Source organism: Vicia villosa, linkage group LG3, assembly GCF_029867415.1.
Source record: "Vicia villosa cultivar HV-30 ecotype Madison, WI linkage group LG3, Vvil1.0, whole genome shotgun sequence".
Classification (NCBI taxonomy): Eukaryota; Viridiplantae; Streptophyta; class Magnoliopsida; order Fabales; family Fabaceae; genus Vicia; species Vicia villosa.
Window position 1 is genome coordinate 207,972,044 of NC_081182.1, and position 18,755 is coordinate 207,990,798.

Below are 18,755 nucleotides of genomic sequence, written 5' to 3' on the forward strand. Positions count from 1 at the left end.
TAAAGTCAATAAAAAAATTGTAGACGTCGGTTTCAACTGATGATGTCAATAAAGTCAATAAAAAAATTGTCTACCATGTCGGGATTCAACTGATGATGTTGAATTATGTGTGATCCATGTCAGAGATTCAACTGATGCTGGTAAATTATGTGCGAACCATGTTAGGGATTCAACTGATGATGGTAAACGATGTGTGAACCATGTTAGTGATTCAACTGATGATGTTGCACTATGTGTGAACCATGTCAGGGATTCAACTATTGATGTCGAACTATGTGTCAACCATGTCAGGGATTCAACTGATGATGTCAAACTATGTGTGAACCATGTCACGGATTCAACTGATGATGGTAAACTATGTGTGAACCATGCCAGGGATCCAACTTATGATGTCCAACCATGTGTGAAACATGTCAGGGATTCAATTGATGATGGTAAACTATGTGTAAACCATGTCAGTGATTCAACTGATGATGTCGAACCATGTGTGAAACATGTCAGGGATTCAACTAATGATGTCAAACTATGTGTGAACCATGTCAGGGATTCAACTGATGATGTCAAACTACGTGTCAACCATGTCAGGGATTCAACTGATGATGTCGAACTATATGTGAGCCATGTCATGGATTCAACTGATGATTGTAAACTATGTGTGAACCACGCTAGTGATTCAACTGATGATGTCCAACCGTATGTGAAACATGTCAGGGATTCAACTGATGATGGTAAACTATGTGTGAACCATGTCAGTGATTCAACTGATGATGTTGAACTATGTGTGAACCATGTCAAGGAATCAACTGATGATGGTAAACTATGTGTCAACCATGTCAGGGATTCAACTGATAATGTCAAACTATGTGTCAACCATGTCAAGGATTCAACTTATGATGTCGAACTTTGTGTGAACCATGTCAGGGATTCAACTGATGATGTCAAACTATGTGTGAAACATGTCAGGGATTCAACTGATGATGGATAACTATGTATGAACCATGTCAGGGATTCAACTGATGATGTCGAACTATGTGTGAACCTTGTCAGGGATTCAATTGATGATGTCGAACTATGTGTGAACCATGTCAGGGATTCAATTGATGATGTTGAACTATGTGTTAACCTTGTCAGGGATTTAACTGATGATGTCGAACTATGTGGGAACCATGTCAGGGATTCAACTGATGATGGTAAACTTTGTGTGAACCATGTCTGGGATTCAATTGATGATGTTGAACTATGTGTTAAACTTGTCAGGGATTTAACTGATGATGTTGAACTATGTGGGAACCATGTCAGGGATTCAACTTATGATGGTAAACTTTGTGTGAACCATGTCAGGGATTCAATTGATGATGTCGAACTATGTGTCTACCATGTCAGGGATACTACTGATGATGTCGAACTATGTGTGATCCATGTCAGGGATTCAACTGATGATGTCGAACTATGTGTGAAACATGTCAGGGAGTCAACTAATGATCTAGAACTATGTGTCTACCATGTCAGGGATTCAATTGATGATCTCGAACTATGTGTTAACCTTGTCAGGGATTTAACTGATGATGTTGAACTATGTGGGAACCATGTCAGGGATTCTACTGATGATGGTAAACTTTGTATGAACCATGTCAGGGATTCAATTGATGATGTCGAACTTTGTGTCTACCATGTCAGGGATTCAACTGATGATGTCGAACTATGTGTGAACCATGTCAGGGATTCAACTGATGATGTTGAACTATGTGTCTACCATGTCAGGGATTCTACTGATGATGTCGAACTATGTGTGATCCATGTAAGGGATTCAACTGATGGTGTCGAACTATGTGTGAAACATGTCAGGGATTTAACTGATGATCTCGAACTATGTTACTACCATGTCAGGCATTCATTTGATAATGTCGAACTATGTGTGAAACATGTCAGGGATTAAATTGATGATGTCGAACTTTGTGTCTACCATGTCAGGGATTCAACTGATGATGTCGAACTATGTGTGATCCATGTAAGGGATTCAACTGATGATTGTAAACTATGTGTGAACCATGTCAGGGTTTCAACTGATGATGTCGAACTATGTGTGAACCATGTCAGGGATTCAACTGATGATGTTGAACTATGTGTCTACCATGTCAGGGATTCAACTGATGATGTCAAACTATGTGTGATCCATGTCATGGTTTCAACTGATGATGTCTAACTATGTGTGAACCATGCCGGGGATTCAACTGATGATGGTAATCTATGTATGAACCATGTCAGAGATTCAACTAATGATGTTGAACCATGTGTCTACCATGTTAGGGATTCAACTGACGATGGTAAGCTATGTGTGAACCATGTCAGGGATTCAACTGATGATGTATAACTATGTGTGAACCATGTCAAGGATTCAACTAATGATGTTGAACTATGCGTGAAACATGTCAGGGATTCAATTGATGATGTCGAACGATGTGTCTACCATGTCAGGGATTCAACTGATGATGTCGAATTATGTGTGATCCATGTCAGAGATTCAACTGATGCTGGTAAATTATGTGCGAACCATGTTAGGGATTCAACTGATGATGGTAAACGATGTGTGAACCATGTTACTGATTCAACTGATGATGTTGCACTATGTGTGAACCATGTCAGGTATTCAACTAATGATGTCGAACTATGTGTCAACCATGTCAGGGATTCAACTGATGATGTCAAACTATGTGTGAACCATGTCATGGATTCAACTGATGATGGTAAACTATGTGTGAACCATGCCAGTGATTCAACTGATGATGTCCAACCATGTGTGAAACATGTCAGGGTTTCAATTGATGATGGTAAACTATGTGTAAACCATGACAGTGATTCAACTGATGATGTCGAACCATGTGTGAAACATGTCAGGGATTCAACTGATGATGTCAAACTATGTGTGAACCATGTCAGGGATTCAACTGATGATGTCGAACTATGTGTCAACCATGTTAGGGATTCAACTCATGATGTCGAACTTTGTGTGAACCATGTCAGGGATTCAACTGATAATGGTAAACTATGTGTGAACCATGTTAGTGATTCAACTGATGATGTTCAACCGTGTGTGAAACATGTCAGGGATTCAACTGATGATGGTAAACTATGTGTGAACCATGTCAAGGATTCAACTGATGATGTCGAACTATGTGTGAACCATGTCAAGGATTTAACTGATGACGGTAAATTATGTGTGAACCATGTCACGGATTCAACAGATGATGTCGAACCATGTGTCAAACATGTTAGGGATTCAACTGATGATGTCGAACTATGTGTCAACCATGTCAATGATTCAACTGATGATGTCGAACTATGTGTCAACCACGTCAGGGATTCAACTGATGATGGAGAACTATGTGTGAACCATGTCATGGATTCAACTGATGATTGTAAACTATGTGTCAACCGTGTCAGGGATTCAACTTATGATGGTAAACTATGTGTGAACCACGTCAGGGATTCAACTAATGATGGTAAACTATGTGTGAACCATGTCAGGGATTCAACTGATGATGGTAAAGTATGTGTGAACCATGTCAGGGAGTCAACTGATGATGGTAAATTATGTGTGAACCATGACATGGAGTCAACTGATGATGATAAACTATGCGTTAACCATGTCAGGGATTCTACTAATGATGGTAAACTATGTGTGAACCATATCAGGGATTCTACTGATGATGGTAAACTATGTGTGAACCATGTTGAGGATTCAACTGATGATGGTAAACTATGTGTGAACCATGTTGGGGATTCAACTGATGTTGGTAAACTATGTGTCAACCATGTCAGGGATTCAACTGATGATGGTAATCTATGTGTTAACCATGTCAATGATCCAACTGATGACGGTAAACTATGTGTGAACCATGCCAGGGATTCAACTCATGATGGTAAACTATGTGTGAACCTTGTCAGAGATGCACTAATGATGGTCGACTATGTGTGAACCATGTCAAATAGTCAGCTGATTATGTTCGACTATGTGTGAACCATGTCAAGGATGCATAGTAGATGGAAAACTATGTGTGAACCATGTTAGATAGTCAGTTGATGATGATCGACTATGTGTAAATCATGTCAGGGATGCATGGTAGATGGTTGATTATGTGTGAACCATGTTAAATAGTCAGCCGATGATGGTCGACTATGTGTAAACCATGTAAGAGATGCATTGTAGATGGTCAACTATGTGTGATCCATGTCAGATAGTTAGCTCATGATGATCGACTATGTGTGAACCATGTAAGGGATGCACTGAAGATGGTCAACTATGTGTGAACCATGTCAGGTAGTCAACGGATGATGGTCGACTATGTGTGATGTCAGAGATGCATTGTAGATGATCAACTATATTTGAACCATGTTTGATAGTCAGCTGATGATGGTCGACTATGTCTGAACCATGTTAGGGATGCATTGTAGATGGTCAACTATCTTTAAAAATTATGTATTTGTGAAATATTAAAAATTACGTATTTGTGAAAAATATTATTAAGAAAAAGTAAATAACATGTAATCTTTAAAAAATAAAATAAAATGTTGTTAAAAATATAATTTCATTTTAATAAAAAAAAATGATATTTTTTTTAAATTGAGAGTAAATTGATTTTTTAATTAAGAATCATTATTTTTTTATTGAAATATTTAGCATCATAATTCCTTATTTTTAGAATCACATTTTTTAAAATGAGGAATAACTTGAGTTTTTAAAAATAGTGAAAAAATATATTTTATTTGATGATAAGGTATTATGATTTGATAAACTAAAAATTATTTATTATCAAAATTGGGAGAAACTATTTTTAAAAATAATCATGGAGTTATTAAGTGGTCATTTATAACCATTAATTTAGAATGATATCAAAAGTTAAATTGAACCTATGAGTAAAACTTAAGGATTTTTCGTGTGTGTATATGAGATTGGTTTTTAAGACAAATTTAAATAATATAATTAGTGCATTGTCTCTCTTATTTATATTTCAATTACTAACTTTAATGATTGATTTTTAAGACATATTTATCCTAACCATTTAATTTATTATCATTACCAATTATATTTGGCCTGCAAAATAATTAGTTTTTTGTTCTAATAATATTGAGGAACAAAATTATAGGGGCGAAATTTGGTGGTTATGGATCAAGATCTTGATGCTGATTGTGTTAACCCTGAAGAATAGGTAGGGATAATTCATCTATTGTTCTATTTGGCTTAAATTGTAGTATATCACTTGTTTTGCTCATCACTTGCTGACCTTGATATGCAGGCCTGCTATACAGATTCCTTGTGCAAGCACACTCCTATATTTACGTCTTGATATCAGATTCAGGTATCTTAATGAAACTTTTTTTAGTGGATGGCTTTTGTATCTGATAGAGGAAATGTCATTAAGATATTAACGTTTAAAATACCCCACATGAAATGCCAAAATCCATAAAAAGAGATACTCAAATCAGTAATGGGAAAACAAGAGGAATAAGTGATGAAGAAGGTAATAAAATGTATCATTTATCAGTACACAATAAAATCTTAGAGTTTTAACATTTTTATGCTACACTTGGGTGATTGCAGGCTTTAAGTAATGGACTTTATAAGAGTGTTTGACATAGGGCTATTGTGAATGCTGAAAAGCCAAGGCTTTCAGTGGCTTCATTTCTCTGCCCAGGTAATGAGGCATTAATATGTCCTGCAAAGCCGCTAACTAAAAATGGATCTGGAGCCATATACAGAGGGTTTACATACCCAGAATACTATAGCAAATTCTGGAGTAGGAACTTGGATCAAGAACATTGTTTGGAACTTTTCAAGAACAAGTAACATTAAATATGTAACTGGCACAAAACAATGGGAATAAATATAAGGGAGATATTAATTTATCCAATCCTTATTATGAAACAATACATGATGAGGTCTAAAGTTTTACTCGTATTATATTAGCTTTTATATTGCAGACAAACTTTAGAAAGAAGAAGAATCTTTATAGCTTTCATGTGATCCTTTTCTATCACTTTTTGATTCATATTTTTTCATACAAATTTCTCTCCTAAACAATCGAAAATGTAAGTGCGCGACTGCGAAGATATTATATCCACCACCACGACACAATGCCGGATCTGAAATTGGTTGGAACGAAATTGAAGGATATATTAAAGGTACGCATGTATGCATGCTTGCTCTACTCACAATGTTGAAATACAACTTTCATGCCTCACAATGGATACTTTTTCTTACTGATTTCCTTTTTGCAGGTCTCTAACACATCACTAAATGAAAGGAAAATTGTTGTGGAACTTTTCTGGATATGTTGCTTCTTGCGGTGTACGTCTTGCTGCTGCTGGTATTTTAGGAATCCTCAAGAAAATAGGAAGAGATACAGTTAAGGCTGGTGAGAAGCAAAAGTCGGTGATAGCACTAGACGGAGGGTTGTTTGAACACTACGCAAAATTCAAAAGTTTGCTTAGAGAATATGCTGAAGGAATTGCAGCAAATAGTAGGAAACAACCACAAATTCCAGAGAGTAAACAAAGTGAAGCAGATAAACCACAATCGAAGTTTAGATGGCATAAAACCAGGGCCAGCAGAAAGGGCCAACAGAAAAGACTGAATCAATTGTCAAGTTTAAAGAGCATCTGTCTCAAATAAGCTAGTCAAGAAACACATTACTCCTATTTCAATTGAACCATGATTTAGACCAATATATAGGGACCAAAAAATATTTGTAAATATTATTTAGACCGATATATTTGCTATATGTAAATATTATTTTTGTTTCGATATTATTTATAAAAATATTTTGATCAATCAAAAACTTATTTCCATTTACTCATTTAATTAAAAGTATTTTAAATAAATTTATAAGAGACATATATCTATCTTATTCACATTAATAACATATATTACTAAATTATTACATCAATAATATATAGCTCACTTTTACATATATTCTCTTAAAAACTATTGTATTTTAAATTAAAAATAATTTCTTTATAAAAATATTATTAATAAAAATAATTAAAAAAATAATATATTTTTTTCCGTGTTTGAATTCCTAAATTATTTTAAGTATAGCTACTTTTATTTTTTACTAATTGTACAAAAAAATGTAATTATTATTGTAATAATGATCGTATAGTACAAATTTAATAAAATAATACAAATGTTATATCATAATAAGTTTAAAATTTAATACCAATTAATATATTTTAATAAAAAATTTAATACAATTATTGTTATGATTTTTTTGTATTAATCAACAACTTATAACTAACATATATATTTTTTGTCTTTTTAAATCAATGAAACCAATTTTAATATTAATTATTTTAATACTACCAAAATGATTAGAATAATTATTATGATAATGAATAATAAAAAATTGAATGCCAATGAAATTAATCAAATTGATTGACATTTATTAGATATCCTAAAATAATAGAATGAAAAGTTCTATAACGGTAGAATTAAAAATAATGAAAATATTTGAGATTATCATCTATTATTAACAATTAAAACAGATTTTATAATTATTGTTCATATAATTTAATATGTAATATTATCATCAATTCAAAAATAGTATAATAAAAATTAATTGAATAATTTAACATTATTGTTAATTTATATAAATATTAAAATACCTTGGAAGTTGATAAAAATAGGTTCTAAATTTAAATAGTATCTTTATATTTGATAGGATGTGCATCTATTTAAGACCGCAATGTCTTTGTAGTTCTTTTTAATTATATTTTTTTAATCAATAACATAACATCTATTGTATTGTAAATATATTTTGTTGATTGAAAAATATCATAATTTTTCTGTATTTGAAAATAACACACTTTTTCTTATAATTAAATTAAAATTAAAATAATATTAATCTAAAAATTAAATATTATATGTTTTTTTTATCGAATTAAATACTATCTTAAATACAAATTCACAATTATTTATTGTAATCTTAATAAATTTTGCTTTTAATTAAAAACAAAGTTTTATAATGATTATGAATGAATTAATATGTTTAAAAACATATAAATATTATAAATTGATTTAAAAGACTAATAATAAAAATGTAAAAAAAAAAGTGAATCATTTGCAAAAAAATATTGTACAGTGATAGAAAATGAAGAAGAAAAGAGAAGATGTGAGAGATGGAGAGAGAAGAATGTGTAAGGGAGGACAATGATATTGTGTGTGATAGTGCATTGATGGATAGTGTAGACACCTAATCTAATTCTAATCTAATGGTTCTAGTTCATTTGAGCCAAAAAAAAAAAAATTAGTCTCTCACGTGAGAGACCTATGAGGGTCTCCCACCTTAGACGGCGCCCTGTGATAAATAATTACTACTATATCTAGCTTTTGTATTGATTCAAATATCCGTATTATCATTAGTTTAATATTCATGTATATGTTCCAAAAACATACTGTCTAACATATTTATTTCTCATTACTTTGGTTTTCACACTATCTCAGGTTGTGGATAACAAAAAGAGAAGGGGTTAACTTTTCTATCCATCACAAAAGTTGGGTAGTGTACCTTCAACCAATCACATGATTCTATCTTATTTAATACATTTAATTATTTATTAAAATACTATAAATGTTTTTTGTTTTCAAAACATTTTGTAAAGAAGGTAACTTTATCCAACTTTTTGAGTTGGGTAGAAGAAGTTACCAAAAGAGAAAGAGATAGAAATTGTGATACAAACGAATGGTAAATAGTCAATGTTAATGTAATATATATCTCAGGTTGTGATACTTATACTCCCTCCGTTTTTTATTATAAGTCGTTTTAGAAAATAATTTTGTATTTAAATATAAGTCGCTTTACAATTTTAATGAATAATTAATGATATTTTTCCTATTATATCCTTAACTATTTATTATTCTCTCTCCTTTCAATTATATAAATTTATCTTCCACATGTTATTAATGAAGGATAATTTTGTAAACATTTTCATAATTTCTCATTTTCATACAACAAATATTATTTTTCTTAATCTGTGTGAAAAATTTAAAACGACTTATAATAAAAAACGGAGGGAGTATTTAATTGGTGTAATATATAGAGATTGAAGCAAATTGTCTATGATGGTTGAGTGGGAAGTTGTGTGGCTGCATATCATTAATGTGGTTTTTCATTATTCAAAATTTTGAAGTGTGTAAAGATGGATAATTATCCCATTATTCAAAATTTTAATACTTTGTAATAGTTAATAATCCCATTATTAAAATAAGAGAAAAGCTAACTAGTGTCCTTGGAGTACTCTTTGAGTAATTAAACTGGTAAATTTTTATTAAAATACATGTATTTAATGCATTAAAAGTGTATTTGAAATTGAAATGTTAATTTTTATAAAGAATATTTTCTTTATTTAGTAGCTTAAATAGTGCCCTCATACAACAAAAAGCCTAGACATGACACATAAACGGTATTAATTACCAAATGCTTGGGATTGCAGCACAGTGCAATTAGTCATTTATACCCAATCAAATTAGATTAAACATTTAATTAAATGGGGTTTACTTAGAATTTCCATGTACTTTAATTTTTATAGATATATATTAGAATTAGATTAGATTTATACTATTTTGTATGGTACATAAAAATATCAAATAAAATAGAAAAATAATAATATCGAATGGATCAACCATAAAACAGAGTACAACACAAAAAATTGTCTTATACTGTCATATACTGTTTAATATTGTTTTGTCTAATACTTCTTATTTTGTAAATTAAACGCACCCTGTGAAAAATTTTAAGATTATATCCTTATCATATTGAAGGGTCAAGTTTTCATTGCTTCGATATTTTGGTTTCAATTCAATCTCTTTTTAAGCGAGCCTATGAGCCTATATGGAGTGTTAATTATTATTTCAATTCCATTCTACATTGATTATCAAAGTGAAATGATACTTATTATAAGTGCTTTTTCCAAGGCCGGTTGACTGTGCAACAAGACTTTTTATTGAAAAACTAGCTGATAGTTTATAGCTGATAGCTTATAGCTGGTGACTGATAGTTCATAAGCTAACATGGGTGTTTGCTAAATTAGCTATTTCATTAACTAATAAATACAAAATTACATAGAATATCATTTTAATTAATAAGGGTAATAATATTTTGTTAAAATAATAAGAGTATAAATGGAAAAAAAAAGTCATAAGCTAAAAGTTCAAAAGCTACTTAAAATAGCTTTTGAAAAAAAAAAGCTAAAAACTAATAAAAAAACTACAAGCTAAAAGGTAAAATAGCGTTACCAAACAGAACTTTTTCATTAATGTGAGTTAATAAGATAAAAATTAAAAGCTTTTTTTTGGGTTACCAAACGGACCCTAAGTGCCACTACATAGGGTCTCAAATATTTTGATGTTTTAAAATTATATGTTGGATAAAGTAAAATTATAGTTATTTATATATTAAGGTGAATTCTAGAACGAGGGATCAATTATATCCCTCACCTATGTACCATTCAAGTTGAGCGTTAGATTAAAGAAATCTACACGATCTAAATAGTCCATACCACACTTAATCTCTCTCCCTCTCTCTTTCTCTCTAAATAATTATCCCTAACTTATTTTTTAAAACCATGGAAAGCAACATAAGTGGAAAAATTGATTTAAACTTGGTTTTTTAATAAAACAACTTGTACTAATTAAAAAATATAGCAAGATGAACATGACGATCGCTAGGATCCAGCCTTAGCAAAAGACAAAAAGAAAAACACATGAAATCAAACTAAGCTAGCATAAGCTCAACTATATGTTTTCTAAGTTTTCCGCTATACCAACCCCTATAAATTATCATATCAATAATATTGTCCGCTATCTTTGTTTTATCAACAGTATTACCGTAACTAATATCGTTACGGTATTTCCAGACTCCATATAAAGTTTTGACAGCAGCCAGTTTCAAAATTGCAGGTCTCCATCCCTTATCTTTGGTGGAGGAGATTATCCAATCTAATTCTTTATCCCACTCTAGAGAAACCCTATTGATATGGATCAACTCAAAGATCGTAACCCATATTTGCTTAAGATCATAGCATTCATAAAACAAATGATTCATAATTTCACCAGCAGAACAAAAACAACATCAACTATCATTAATCATATCAAAATTTTTCAGACGATGTTTGGTGGCTAGTCTCCCATGACAGGCAAGCCAAAGAGTCATTAAGGCTCTAGACCTTGTTGACCGTTTATATTCATTTGATAAAACTCTGTCAAAGAATCAATTGTTCATATTATGATTCTTCTTTCTTGTGATATAAAATCACATTTATTTTTACAAACAACTATTTTATTATTGAATTTTCTTAACAATGAATGGCAATTTAATGAATCTCTTTCTCCTCTTTACCCAAACAATTAAAAATGGATATTTGTACTTCCCTAAAGTTCATCATCCTCAATTAAGTCACAAATAACATAAGACTTTTCTTTCTTCTATATTCCATCTCTTTCTCCTCTTTTCTTATGTGAGGGCTGTCGCACCCCAATTTTTGACCCACGCATTTTCATTCATTTTTTACTTGTCGCATTTTATTTCGTGTATTTATCATTCAAAAATTGACTTTTTATTGAAGTTAACAAAAATAGCTTACATTTTACATCTTTGCATATTGTTGTTCGAGTTACCTTTTTTTTTCGAATTTTTGTTTTAGACTATATATTTTAATTTTATCATCATCATTTTAATTAAAAAATGTAAAAAAATTAGAATAGTTTAGATTAATTTTTAGTTTTAATATTATTTTTATTTTAGATTTAGTTTACACCAATTTTTGTTTTATTTTAGTTTCATTATTATTATTATTATTGACCTTATGTCCAAGTGGCCCAAATTTGATTTCTTTTGTAAAGCCCATTACAACACAAAAAATGACAAAAATGGTCTTCACTTCTTCTGCATATCACCATGGTTCAATGCAATCCCTATCACAACCTGCCTAATATGCATAATAGTCCAAGTATTGTCTCTGCATTCTTGCTGCTACCTCTCACTGACAAATGCCTTCTTGCTACAAGCCACACATAAAGGTCCAAAAACTCTGCCCTTGTCTCTGCTCCAATCTTGCACAAAAAAGCCAAAGCAAAACACCTGCATTCAAAAAGATCATAGATCAGATACCAAATAAGGTCAAATTCACACCAACATTTCCCCCCAATTTCAATTCAAAACCCTAATCTCAGCCTATATAAACAGATACTCAACACAAGCAAAGGGGGAGCCACACGAAAAGAAAATAAATTCTGCAAAAAAAAAGAATGATAATCTTCCTCCCAAACATGAAACGTTTGAACCTCACAATATCCAAAACCTTCACTGTAACTCTCCATCATCCATATGAAAACCCACTCACCTCATAAAACCCTCTTTCCATCATCTTCAAACACCAGACACTTCCAACAAATTCTCAACATCAGCTCAACATCATCTACCAACGAAGCAGCCAAAAAAACCGCCATCGACGGGTGAGCTTCAGCGGTTCAGAACTTACCTTCACAACATCAACGTTTCAGATCGTCTTCATTGAAACAAAAACTATCACCACTCCGAATCACGCTCAAAAAGCTACGCATCGTGAATCTTCAACCTTCGACGCATCTACTTCAATCACCTTCACACCTTCGGACCATAACTTCGTAACAACTCGGAGCAGAAGCACACGTCGTCTCCATCCAAACTCCATCAGCGAAAACTTGTTCACCGAATCGACGTCAAACTGAGTGATGTATTCTTCGTCCCAGATTCTCCGTTGACAACTTCAACAACTGATCCATCGATCATCGCCATAGGTAAATCTTCGAATCCCTTTCTATCTCTGCAGAGTCCTTGATCTTTGTTATTGTTGTGTGTTTAGTTGCAATTTATGCTAAGATTTTTTGTTCGGATATTTTGCTGAGTCGCCATAGATAAGAGATTTATGATTGTTGATTGTTCATTTTGGTTTGAGAGATGAAAGAGATTCATTGCTGTTTAGAGAATAGAAACAGAGATACCGTGAAAAGAGAAAAGGAGGCGGGTTGACATCATATAGTTTTAGGGTTTTTTCACTTTTATTTGCTTTGGGCTAATTGATTGAGGCCCATCCCGATTTTCTAACATCATAGCACATCTACTTGCGATGCACCCCCTAGCTGATAGCTTGTTGATTCATTTGGGCCTTGTAGTTAAAACAAACCCAGCGATTTTCCTTCTTCAACACCCCTGGCAGCGTCCATACCCCCATGTCATTATTTCCCAACCCCGTTTACTTTATCATTTTCTTTTTTTTCAATTTTAGTTATCTGATTGTTTTAATTCCCTATTCAAAAATACAAAAATATGTTTATATATTTAGATTCTATTTTTATTATAAAATACAAAAAAATATTAGATTAATCTCAATCCAAAAATCAATAAACTTTGGTCCAACGCCAAGTCATTTCACAATAAACTTCTCGATCCAACGTCGAGTTTCTTCTTTACAAAAATCTTTTCAACCATACCGAAAGATCGTGTGACAAGGGGCGAACGCCTCTTGAATACCTCGATTCTTTTGGATTAAAACATAAAAATTCTTTCTTAATTAAATCAAAGTGATTAAGTGACAAGGGGTGAACACCTCTTGAATACCTTGATCTTTTGAATTCAAACTCTTTAATTAAATCAAAGTGATTAAGTGACAAGGGGTGAACACCTCTTGAATACCTTCGATCCTTTGAATCAAACTTTTATCTTAAAACTTAATCAAATTGAAAGATCTTGTGACAAGGGGTGAACACCTCTTGAATACCTTGATCTTTTGAATCAAAACTCTTTAATCAAACCAAGAGGTTAAGTGACAAGGGGTGCACACCTCTTGAATACCTTGATCTTTTGAATTAAAACTCATTAATCAAACCAAGAGATTAAGTGACAAGGGGTGCACACCTCTTGAATACCTTGATCTTTTGAATCAAAACACTTTAATCAAATCAAAAGATCCTGTGACAAGGGGTGAACACCTCTTGAATACCTTGATCTTTTGAATCAAAACACTTTAATCAAATCAAAAGATCCTGTGACAAGGGGTGAACACCTCTTGAATACCTTGATCTTTTGAATTAAAACAAATTAATTAACAAGGACAACAAGTGACAATGGGGCTCGCTCCTGTTCAATACCTTGGGTAAAGACGCGTTAGGTGAGCACCTATGCTCATTCCTTTGCTAAATGTCCCTTTAAAACACAACTTAAATTTCATTCAACCTTTTTTTGCCTTATGGCTTTTAAATCTCTTTTTATAAACGAGACACTTATCCAATCTTCAATACGAACATACTTCCACATGTGAAGATCGAATATCTTCCACTCGAATGCGATGATGGCCAAAATCATGTCTTACCTTGATTTAGTCATCCATTCTTGTAGTGATATCATATCCATGTGCGCGTAGTATTTTCATTTGAAAGCGATCGAGTACCTCTCGCTAAAATCAATCAACAAAAACTTTTCGTGGTTCCTAGCCCGAACTACGATTGCTCTGACTTTCCCATTGCACTAGGGAATACGTAGGCACAAGATACAAACGTCTTGGCGAGCATAATAATAAAAAATCTTTTCTTTTCTTCATAATAATAAAACCCCCTAAAAAACTTTTTTCTTTTACCTTTTCTCGATTAATAAGCATAAGAACACAAGAACACAAACATTACACTAAACACTCAAACACGAAACTAACTAAATGGGTCCCATCGAGTACGATGGAGGTGAGGGGTGCTAATACCTTCCCCTTGCTTAACCGACTCCCGAACCCTAATTTGGTTGCGAATGACCATCTTATCCATTTCTTTTCTCTTTGTGGGTTTTATCGATATTTTCCCTTTCCTTATTGGAATAAATAAAGTTCGGTGGCGACTCTGTTGTACTTCGAATGCGTGAAAACGCGTCGAATCACATTTTTACCGCTACAGAAAGTGGCGACTCTGCTGGGGAAATACAATCCTAAGAGGGTCAACCCTAGTTTAGTTTGTTTTATGTTTGAGTGTTTGCTTTTGTTTGTTTATTCTTATGTTCTTTATGCTTATTCTTAAATTCTTTATGTTTACTCTTTTGTTGTTTATGTTTCTTTACTCTTGCTTTATCGCTTTTATTTTATTTCTGTATATACTCAATTGTGGGTATGGGAATGATATTTGAGTGAAGCTCTCAACCCGAGCTTTGAAAAACAAGAGAAAAACATAAGTTAGGAGGTGGTTGTGTAGTGCTAGTCCCCAAGGTGAACACCTTGAATGGCTAATACGAGAACCCCACTTGGAGGAGACTTAGTCATGAAATTTGTCATAAGATGGTTCACCCATCGCATGGCAGAAATCTGATTTCGTCGCTAACTCCAAGGACCTTTAGAACCCGTTCCATCTATGGTGATATAGATATCTCTACTATCAAAAACCTTAGAGCTAACCTTGTGAGGGGATTCTTGGGTAAAGAGCTTAGAACTGTCCTAATTTAAGGAGCCCTCCTTGATAGGTTGTTCTGTTACCATGCTTTACATCCAATATTGCATGCCATTGCATATCATTTGCATCATGCATACATCCACGTAGTCCTTGTACCTCATTCCAACTGTCTCTTTCATCCAGTCACCATCAATCGTCAAGTTGATTCCTCGACACATTGACTAGAAGCATGGATCTGAAGATTGTGGAAGAGCTTCAACAAGAACAAAAGTTGTTGCGAGTGGAAATTAGCCAGTTGAGGGAGCAGATGAATCATATCATGGGAATTTTGAAAGCCTTGCTGAAAGAAAGAAAAATCTCTCTACCGATCATTGCACCAGAAGTACATGCTCCTGTAGCTCAAAGGCAATATCATCCGGTGGTTGCTCAAGTGAAAGCCTATGGCCCGTCTCCTATGGATCTTCCTCAACCCTCCTTCTCAAAACTTCCTGATCAACAATCTTTGCCTATCCCTCAACAAAGTCAAGGAAATCAGGGGCAAGACAAGGATCTGAACAAAGCATTGAGGAAACAACAAAAGAGGCCTCACCGCTCTGATCCTATTTCAATGATGAATGGTGAAGCTCCTCAAGGTCAAGCTGCTAACCAGAATCAAAATCGTAATAGGAGTCACTTTGATCCTATTCCCATGTCTTACACTGAGCTATATCCTGTGTTGGTTCAGAAAGGGTTGATTACGACAAGAGCTTATATTTCTCGAAATCCTCTCCATGAAGGTTTTAGATCTGATCTTCACTGTCCTTTTCATCAAGGTGCGGCCGGTCATGATTTGGAAAGATGCTTCCCTCTTAAAGCAAGAGTCCGAGAGTTGATCAATGCAAAGATTCTCTCTTTCGAGTATATCAATCCTGATGTTGTCAAGAATCCGTTGCCCGAGCATGACAAAAGTGGCTGAAGACTGAGATTGACAAGCTACTTTCCTAAAGCCAAGTGTTTCAGACAGGATAGCTCCTCCTCGTCACTGATTAGTCACTAGGCCTTGTTTCTTTATGTTTGCAATTTCCTTGTTTTGTTTCATGTACTGCATTTAAACCTTGTTTGTTCCTGAGTGTTTGGTTTTAATGAAATGAGCATCGCGTATTTTGATTCAATCCATTGTGTGTTTCGTTATGTTTTATCTTTCAAAAAAAAAACAAGAATATATCTCTTGTTCACTTTCTTTATCAAACTTGTGTTTTATGCAAAGATTGGAGGGAGGATGATGAAAACAAAATACCCAAGTTGTTGAATTGTATGCTTTCAAATAGAACTTTGCTGATGATGTAAAGGCATTGTTTCAATTCCCAAACACTGGAGAAATAAGGAAGTTAATCCCTAGTCAACCTCTTTGAGCCTTCGAAGTTGGAGTTTCTTTTTTAAACGAAAAAACCCGCAATTTTAACCTGGGGCAGGGTAGTTCTCAGTTAATTTGTTTGTGCATTCAATTCAAGAAAATCATTAAGTACACCTTTCAATAAGGGTTTCGATCAAAAGTGACCAAGATGGTTATCATTAATCATTTTCAAGGCAGTCACTATCCTTCCAAATACAAAAAATATATTCAATGAAAAAGCCCGCTAAGTTAAAACCTACGAAGGAGACTTAGGCAAAATTGGGGCATCCCGCTGGCTGTAATCTCAAATGGAACAGTTCAGGCAAAAGTTAGGGATATAAAGCAAAAAAGAGAAGTCAATAAATTCCTTGAACAACCATAAAATGTTGTGATTATCAGAAGGAAGAAGTGACTGTCATCTCAAAAATTCCCTTGGTCTTTAAACCATCATCATTATCATAGGTGCAATTCCAAAGTCTTCTAGAACCTGAATGCATGATTAACTGAGTGTAGAATTGGAGTTCATCACGAAGAATGGGTGGGTACAAATATACTTTGAGCCTATATCCTTTGTTTCTAAAAACCGTGAACCAAGCCACATTACAACCTCCAAAAGACCTAATTGAAGCAAGGTTTTATTTTGAAAGCATACTACAACAAGGTTGCGTTAACCTGACTCCTAAAGATCTTTGCAAATCGTTTGTTTTACCTTTTGCTTTACCCGTCACTTTGAATGTCTGGACTATTGTGTTTGGACCTTTGATTCATTTTCTTTACATCAATAATATCATTCCAATAAATGATTTTGATTTCAAAATATGCTTTGAGCGTTGCATTAAAATTACCGTTTTTGAATGAACATTTTATTCGCAAGTACTAATCTTTCAAGGAAATTCAAACAGTTGAGAAACTTGATCAGTGGTCCTATCAGAGGCATGTTACTTCAAGATCCTGTTGTTCAAAATTTATGTTGGGGCAAGCATTCCCAACTTTCATTTCAAGGAATGAAGCAACGATCAGGTAACGATCAGCCAGTCAGGGGCATTCTTCTTCAACCATCCCCAAGCAGTTTAGCAGTCCTTCCCAGAAGGATCATCGGTGTTACAAAACCATGTTGGCAATGTGCTTGTGTTGAGGAATCAGAATTCCAATCTTCCTTCACAAAAGAGTCTACCTCAGTTGTCATAATCAACTGCATTACATTCATCATTCACATATCATGCATAGAAAATTCAAAAAAAATCATGCATCTAAACAAAATTCATACTCATTTACATCTTTACCTTGAGATCAAAGCCCAACTTACTTGGCATCTACCAAAACATTGTTTGTCCTTTCACCCAAAGCTAGTCATTGGATTCATAATCTTTCGTTGTCGTCCAAAGCCTGTTATTGGATGTCATAATCTTTCATTGCCATCTGAAGCCTGTTATCAGATGTCATAAATCTTCATTGTCATCCGAAGCCTATTATCGGATGTCGTAACCTTTCATTTGTGAATACAAGAATACACTCAAAGATGTTTTTGATTCATGGCAAACTCAAATAAGCATTCAAACAACAAGACGGAAGCAGAAAACTCAAAGAAAAGCAAGCATTGATCACTCATGATAGAATAGGTCAACCCATTATGTTTATAGGTTGACTCAACACAAGCAAAACAAGAAGAATGCAGAAAAGCAGCAGTTAGGTCGACCTACCATCAACCCAGGTCGACCTAAAATGGAGAAAAATTCATATACTCCTGCTAGGTCGACTCACACATCATTTAGGTCGACCTAAATTGATGAATTTTATATACCAGCCTGTTAGGTCGACCTACACAACAACTAGGTCGACCTAATCTGAGAAAATGTCCCCAGAATGCATTTGAAGAGGATTCTGGTCGACCTACTCCTTAAACAGGTCGACCTAACTGGGAGCAAA

At 33.6% G+C, this 18,755-nt stretch overlaps 1 long non-coding RNA gene across 3 annotated transcripts; it reads left to right on the forward strand.

The window, feature by feature from the left end:
* Positions 1 to 5,114: 5,114 nt before the first annotated feature.
* LOC131657224 (uncharacterized) lies at positions 5,115 to 6,836 on the forward strand. 3 transcript variants are annotated; one of them, XR_009300535.1, is made up of 4 exons: positions 5,115 to 5,207; positions 5,308 to 5,357; positions 5,600 to 6,180; positions 6,277 to 6,836. It is a non-coding gene; the product is annotated as an uncharacterized LOC131657224 (long non-coding RNA). The 3 variants fall into 3 exon arrangements; XR_009300537.1 differs by having other exon boundaries at positions 5,144 to 5,207; positions 5,295 to 5,357; XR_009300536.1 differs by having other exon boundaries at positions 5,135 to 5,207; positions 5,295 to 6,180.
* The last annotated feature ends 11,919 nt before the right edge of the window (positions 6,837 to 18,755 follow it).